The following is a 6,738-nucleotide window of genomic DNA, read 5'->3' as shown; positions in this document are numbered from 1 at the left end:
CTGCATGTAAATAATACATGACTGACTGTGAGCTGAGCTCCGCATTTCTCACATAGGGGCTGGACTCTTTTTGCGAGTAAAAAGTTATGAGTAAGGTGTGTGCGTCCAATGCGTAGACGGGCTAAAATCACTTCAGTGAAGTGCTCCTGATGTGTACACGACATCCATTCACCTAGGACGGGTTTTATGAGGTGTAGTTTAGTGTTTATTTCCTTGTCCCAAGCCGTCTGCCATTTTGTTCTTAGCTTACTCCGTATGATCCTCATGGAATCTTTGTAAGGAATGTCTATTTGTTTTACTGTACCGTTACGGGCCCGTGCAGGCACATTCATCGGCTTTCTCATTCCCCCTGATACCTACATGGCTAGGGACCCAGCAAAATTTGATTTCCTGTCCTTGCTTGTAAGCCTTTATTGCGTTGTTGATGATATTTCCAATTAAGGGCTCCTCTGCATTTTAGGGTGCAGCGCTGCAATGACATTTAAGGAGTCAGAATATATAACACTGCGTTTAGTATTTTCTTGCAGTACAGCTTCTACGGCTACTAATATGGCATACCCGTTTTGCAGTAAAAACTGACGAGCACTGAGGCAATCGCACTGTTTGCTCCGAACTTCCCTGGATTATTGCGCTTCCCACACAATCAGTTTTCTTTGATCCGTCTGTGTAAAAGGCCTTGTATGTTTTGTATTTTTCATCTAGTGCAAGAAACTCTTGTAGTATATGTTCTTGAGGAGTTTGCTTTTTATGTAAGTGTACCAGTGTGAATTCAAACATAGAGGGAAAAATCTCCCATGGTGGAAGTGGATCTGGTCTACAGGCAATATTGGGGAGGGCATCTAGTAGGTCTAATTATCTGCATTTTTTCTTCAAATCGGAGAAGGATTGGTTTCACTGCTCGGGGTTTATTGTTAAATAGAATTCTGGATGGTGATGTGGTAACGATAGGATAACAGAGGTGTTTCGGAAGAGATCTTAGTTTCTCTATGTATGCACACGTAAGCATGGTTCTTCTGTCGGTAAGGGACGGTTCGTTCGTTTCAACATAGAGACTATTGATGGGTGATGTTCTGTAAGCCCCTGTTGAGAGACGGAGGCCTGTGTTGTGTACTGGGTCGAATCGTTTCAAGTATGATGGTCTGGCTGAGTCGTACACGATGCTTCCATAGTCTAAGCAGGAGCGTACCAGAGAGCGGTAAATTCGAAGAAGACATGTCCTGTCAGAGCCCCACCGTTTATTGAGAGCACTTTAAGGATATTTAGGGCTCGAGGAGCTTTCTTTTTTAAGTTATTTATGTGGGGTAAGAATGTGAGTTTTTTATCGAAGATCAGGACTAAAAATTTGTGTTCTTGCTTTACTGGCAGTGTAGATTCCTGTAAATACAGAGTGGGGTCAGTATGAAGCCCTCTTTTGAGGGAGAAGAGAATAGCTACTGTTTTTTGTGGGGAAAATTTAAAACCATTGTTGTCTGCCCGTGCCGTGAGTTTGTTTAATGTCATTTGTATTTGCCTCTCACACACTGGTATGCTGGCGGATGTGCAGGCTATTTGCAGGTCATCAACATATATCGAATACATAATGGACCGTGGGATTATTTTTGCCACAGAATTCATTTTAACAATGAAAAGCGTGGTGCTTAGGATACACCCCTGAGGTACCCCGTTCTCCTGAATGAAAGGTTTGGACATACATGTGTCTAGACGGACACTGAATGAGCGGTTGGCAAGGAAGTCGCTTAAAATGTTCAGCATCCTCCCATGGATGCCTATGTCTGCCAAGTCACGTAGTATTCCATATTTCCAAGCTGTGTCGTAGGCCTTCTCCAGATCAAAGAATACCGCGAGACAGCTCTGTTTATGTATAAACTCTTCTCTGACTGTATTCTCGATGCGGACCAGATGATCAGTTGTTGAATGTGCTTTTCTAAAGCCATACTGATGTATGTCAAGTAGTTGTCGGGATTGTAGAAAAAAATTTTAATCTAATATTTAAAATACTTTCAAAGGTCTTTGCAAGGCAACTTGTCAAAGCTATGGGCCGATAACTGCATGCAGAGGTTGGCGGTTTACCTGGTTTAAGCAATGGGACAATAATGGCTTTTTTCCTGGCTTTTGGCAGCTTCCCTAACACCCATATCTTATTAAAAAATTCAAGGAGTGCTTTAATAGCATTTTCAGATAGGTGTGCTAACATTTCGTAATGCACCTCATCAGCCCCTGGGGCAGTCTGCTCTCCGGCAGAGAGTACTGTGTGTATTTCTTGAAGCGTAATTAAACTATTATATTTATCATTTCTCTTGCCACTTGTGGGAAGTCTTTGTCTTTCAGCCACATTTTTGTACCTTAAGAAAGTGTCAGTGTAGTGTGAGGAGCTAGATACTGCAGAAAAATGTCTTCCTGATATGTCTGCCTGTTCTTCCAGAGTCGATTGAGTATCGGGGGCTGTCAATATGGGAATAGTAAATGAGGAGTAGCTTCCGTCTAGTTTGTGAACTTGCTCCCACATTTTTTGGGGGCTTCATCGAACTATTTATTGACGTCACATACCTCTGCCACGATTCTTTTTCAGCCTTTCGATGAATAAATCGTGCTTCTGCTCTTGCCTTTTTAAATGCTATAAGGTCTCCTTGAGTTGGGTACCTGCGGAAAGTTCCCCAGGCCTTATTTTGTTTCTTTTTTGCATCCCGGCGTTCTTGCGTGTACCAGGCTTTGTTACTGCGATGCACAACTCCCGAAGACTGTGGAATAGCTAGTTTTGCTGCACGTATTATGCAATTAGTAAACCTTTCATTCAATTCATCTACAGTGAGCTCCTCTGAAAAAACTTCTTCCAGATTGGCTTTGGACTGGAAAAGTGGCCAGTCGGCTAAATGAAGCTTCCATCGTCGCGGTTTGCTTGGGGTGACTTTTGATGATGATGACATGCGGATTAGTATTGGTAGATGATCACTCCCATTAGGATTCTCTAAAACTTCCCATTTAAAATTATTAATGAGAGAAGGTGAACAAAATGACATGTCTAAAACACTCATCTTTCCCGTGCTCGGAGAGCAGTAGGTCGGTTTACCCGCGTATAGTAAGCAAATGTTGTTAGATAGAATAAAATCTTCAATAATTAGGCCTCGTGCATCAATTTTTTCGCTTCCCCAGAAAGGAGAATGTGCATTAAAATCACCAACTACCACATAAGGTTCCGGTAGTTGATTTATAAGGTTTTCTAAGTCATTGAGAGCTATTTTCCGATGTGGCTCAACATACACGCAGCACACTGTGATTCCTTTAAATGTAAGCAAGGTGGCTGCCACTGCTTCAAACTGAGTGTCAAGTTTGTATTCACTAGCTGCAATATCATTCCTTACAATGATAGCAACACCACCCGAGAGCCTGCTAACGTGCTATCGGTCGCGGCGAAAAACTGTATATTTTTTTTAGTATGTTTTTATGCTGCGCACCGAGATTGGTTTCCTGAACGCACAGCGCTGCGGGTAAGAATGAAACAAGAATGTTTTTTATATCGCTGTAGTTTCTTAAAAGTCCTCTACAGTTCTAATGGACTAAGAACGCCATTTTATATGAGGAAGGTAGATAGTCTAAGTTTTTTCTGGCCCGGTGATTCGGGCCTTTTCTTTTCTACTTCGCTCCAAGGAGCTCCGTCGCCTGTCAGATGTTGACGGCCCCGGACGGTCGTCGTTTGTTGTGTCCATTGCGTCCTCGGACGTGCTGGACGATTGTGCAGACTGCATAGACACATTTGTGGTAGATCTCGCCGTTACTGGAGAGACCTTGGGGCCAGCTAACCTAGAGGCCCGCGCAGCCTGCTTTGGGGGTGGTGGAGCAGCCCCAGCTACTTCCACCGGGGACGTAGAGGTCCCTGCCTTAGGTGCACCGTGTATCACCTGGGCAGGTTCCAAGGACTGCTGTGACGCTGCCCCCTTTTGCGTCACAACAGAATAAGTTGGGGTGTGAGTGGACGTGAGTTTCTTACGTGCTTCCCTGTAAGTGAGGTTTTCTTTCACTTTTAGTGTGATGATATCTTTCTCTTGTTTCCATGTTGGACAGGTTCGTGAGTAAGCAGCGTGGCTGCCCTCACAGTTGATGCAAAGATGCGTTTCGGATTCACAGTTCTCAGCGGGATGCTCGTGGGAGGCACACATCGCACATGTAAGTTGGCCTCGGCAAGTCTGTGAGCCGTGGCCATACCTTTGGCATTTGAAACAGCGACGCGAGTTAGGTATGTATGGTTTCAGTTTTATCTTCGTGTACCCTATCTCCACAGCCCCGGGCAGTGTGCTCGATTCGAAGGTAAGGACTAAGTGCCTGGTCGGTATCTCTTTGTTATCCCGTCTGATTTTAATTCTGAACATATTGATGACATTTTGTTCTCTTAGTCCTTCAAGGAGTTCTTCTTCACTTAGGTACTTTAGGTCGCCATCTGAAATGACTCCCCTCACCATGTTTAGAGAGCGGTGTTTGGTGACATTAACTGGGCATTCCCCAAAGCTGGTTACTGTTGGGAGTTTTTCATTCTGATGATGATACATAATTTCCAAGAGAAGGTCGCCATTTGGAAGTTTTTTGACATTGTATCCTTCGCCTATTGCTTCAGTCAATGTCTAGGTCACGACAAAAGGAGATATTTGCCTAGCTGTTTTTTTGAGGGTCTTCACTGTGCACCACGTGGAAGCGTGGGAATCTGTTTGCATTCTTTAGAAAGAAGTTTGCAGTTTCATCGGTCCGTCCCCTTTTTCGGGAACGATCATTGGAGAGCAAAGAAGAAGCCATACAGTAAGTCTTTGTTCAGCCAGGGTGGCAGCCATCCACCATGAAGCCCAACGAGGGGACGGGACAGGAACTCGCAAAGCAGTCCGGCCCACGCCAGCCGTACACCCCGACTATAACCAAACATGGCATAACGCAGGGTGGTTAGCCACACAAGGTTAATCCTCGCCGCCTGGAAGTAGGAAGAAACGAAGAAGGTAAGAGAAAACAGGACAGTTGTAAGAGAGGGGATAGGAAAGTGAAAGATGGAGGGGAGGACAGGAAAAGGCGACTGCCGATTTCCCCCGGATGGGTCAGCCCGGAGGTGCCGTCTGTGGGAAGCGTGGGCCAAAGTGGTGTGTTGCCTCCGCCGAGGGGCCTTAAAGGTCCAAACACTCGGCATCGGCTCAACCACCAGGATCCGCTTTTCCGCAGACACGGCGATGCCACGCACGGCTAAGCGTGGGTGCTCGGGGTCCGTGGTATCGCACAGTACACGCAAACATCTGCCCTAACAGATGCCCCCTGCGGGGATACATATATATATATATATATATATATATATATATATATATATATATATATATATATATATATATATATATATATGAAGGAAAGAAGCCAACAGTCGGCGAGGCCAAGGAAAGCGTTGGGGATGGTACTTTATGTCTTTTTTTTTTTTAATGTTTGCTTGGATAATCACAGAGATTAGTAATTTAATCTGTTTAGGGGAAAGATAATTAAACACAAAGTAGAAGAAAAAACAACGTGCCGACGGTGGGGACCGAACCCACCAGCTCCGAATAACGCGTCCGGTGCTCTTCCAACTGAGCTACATCGGCCGCTGTCCCCCCTGCTACTTTCTTGGGTATTTATGTTGTCTGTATACGAACCTTGAGAGTGTTCACCAGCGCCACCCCAAGCCAAGGCGGCGGACGTGGAACGTCCTTTGTTACCGCCAGCGTCACATAGAACGTGATCAAGAGCGAGGGCGACAGCTGGGCTAGAACCCTCTTACGCTACCTATGGCTTCAAGACTGTCAGAACCGAGACCCCCTTAAGCTACAAGCAGATCAATTAAGGGGAAATGAGGGTGCTCATTATAATGCATGAAGGAAAGAAGCAAACAGTCGGCGAGGCCAAGGAAAGCGTTGGGGATGGTACTTTGTCTTTTTTTTAATGTTTATTTGGATAATCACAGAGATTAGTAATGTAATCTGTTTATGGGAAAGATAATTAAACACAAAGTAGAAGAAAAAACAACGTGCCGGCGGTGGGGACCGAACCCACGACCTCCGAATAACACGTCCGGTGCTCTTCCAACTGAGCTACATCGGCCGCTGTCCCCCCAGCTACTTTCTTGGGTATTTATGTTGTCTGTATACGAACCTTGAGAGTGTTCACCAGCGCCACCCTCAGCCAAGGCGGCTGAGGGTGGCGCTGGTGATATATATATATATATATATATATATATATATATATATATATATATATATATATATATATATATATATATATAGGGAGGAGGTTGAAGCTCGAATGGGTCCGGTAGGACATAAACTTAAAGTAGGTGACACACGGTGGAAAAAACAACACTTTATTCCGACGTTTCGGCCGGACCCCGGCCGAAACGTCGGAATAAAGTGTTGTTTTTTCCACCGTGTGTCACCTACTTTAAGTTTATATATATATATATAGATATATATATATATATATATATATTAAGGTAAAAAAAGGTTTTAAATAATTGCTAGGAGAATGGCAAAACGTAAAGCAGAAATTATTTATTTTTCTTGAAGTGAACTTTAATATAATAGTTTTTCGCAATCACAAGCCCCTTCGTATGTATAATTGTCTTAGTTTCCGCGTATATTAATCTGCTGAAGCACAATATTTTGCTATTGCGGCCTCATCAATGACGTGCTAATCCTAGGTTTTATCCAATGTTTGAATATAAGGCATTGTAGTCACTTAATAATC

The 6,738-nt window shown here is 44.0% G+C and overlaps 1 non-coding gene across 1 annotated transcript; it reads right to left on the bottom strand.

Annotated features, from left to right (window-relative positions):
• Positions 1-6,023: 6,023 nt before the first annotated feature.
• On the bottom strand, positions 6,024-6,096 carry TRNAT-UGU (transfer RNA threonine (anticodon UGU)). Its single transcript has one exon. It is a non-coding gene; the product is annotated as a tRNA-Thr (tRNA).
• Between the last annotated feature and the right edge of the window lie 642 nt (positions 6,097-6,738).

This window comes from Amblyomma maculatum, chromosome 5 (genome assembly GCF_055883805.1).
Source record: "Amblyomma maculatum isolate TAMU_Amacu chromosome 5, ASM5588380v1, whole genome shotgun sequence".
Taxonomy (NCBI): Eukaryota; Metazoa; Arthropoda; class Arachnida; order Ixodida; family Ixodidae; genus Amblyomma; species Amblyomma maculatum.
This window is presented reverse-complemented; position numbering and strand designations above follow the sequence as displayed.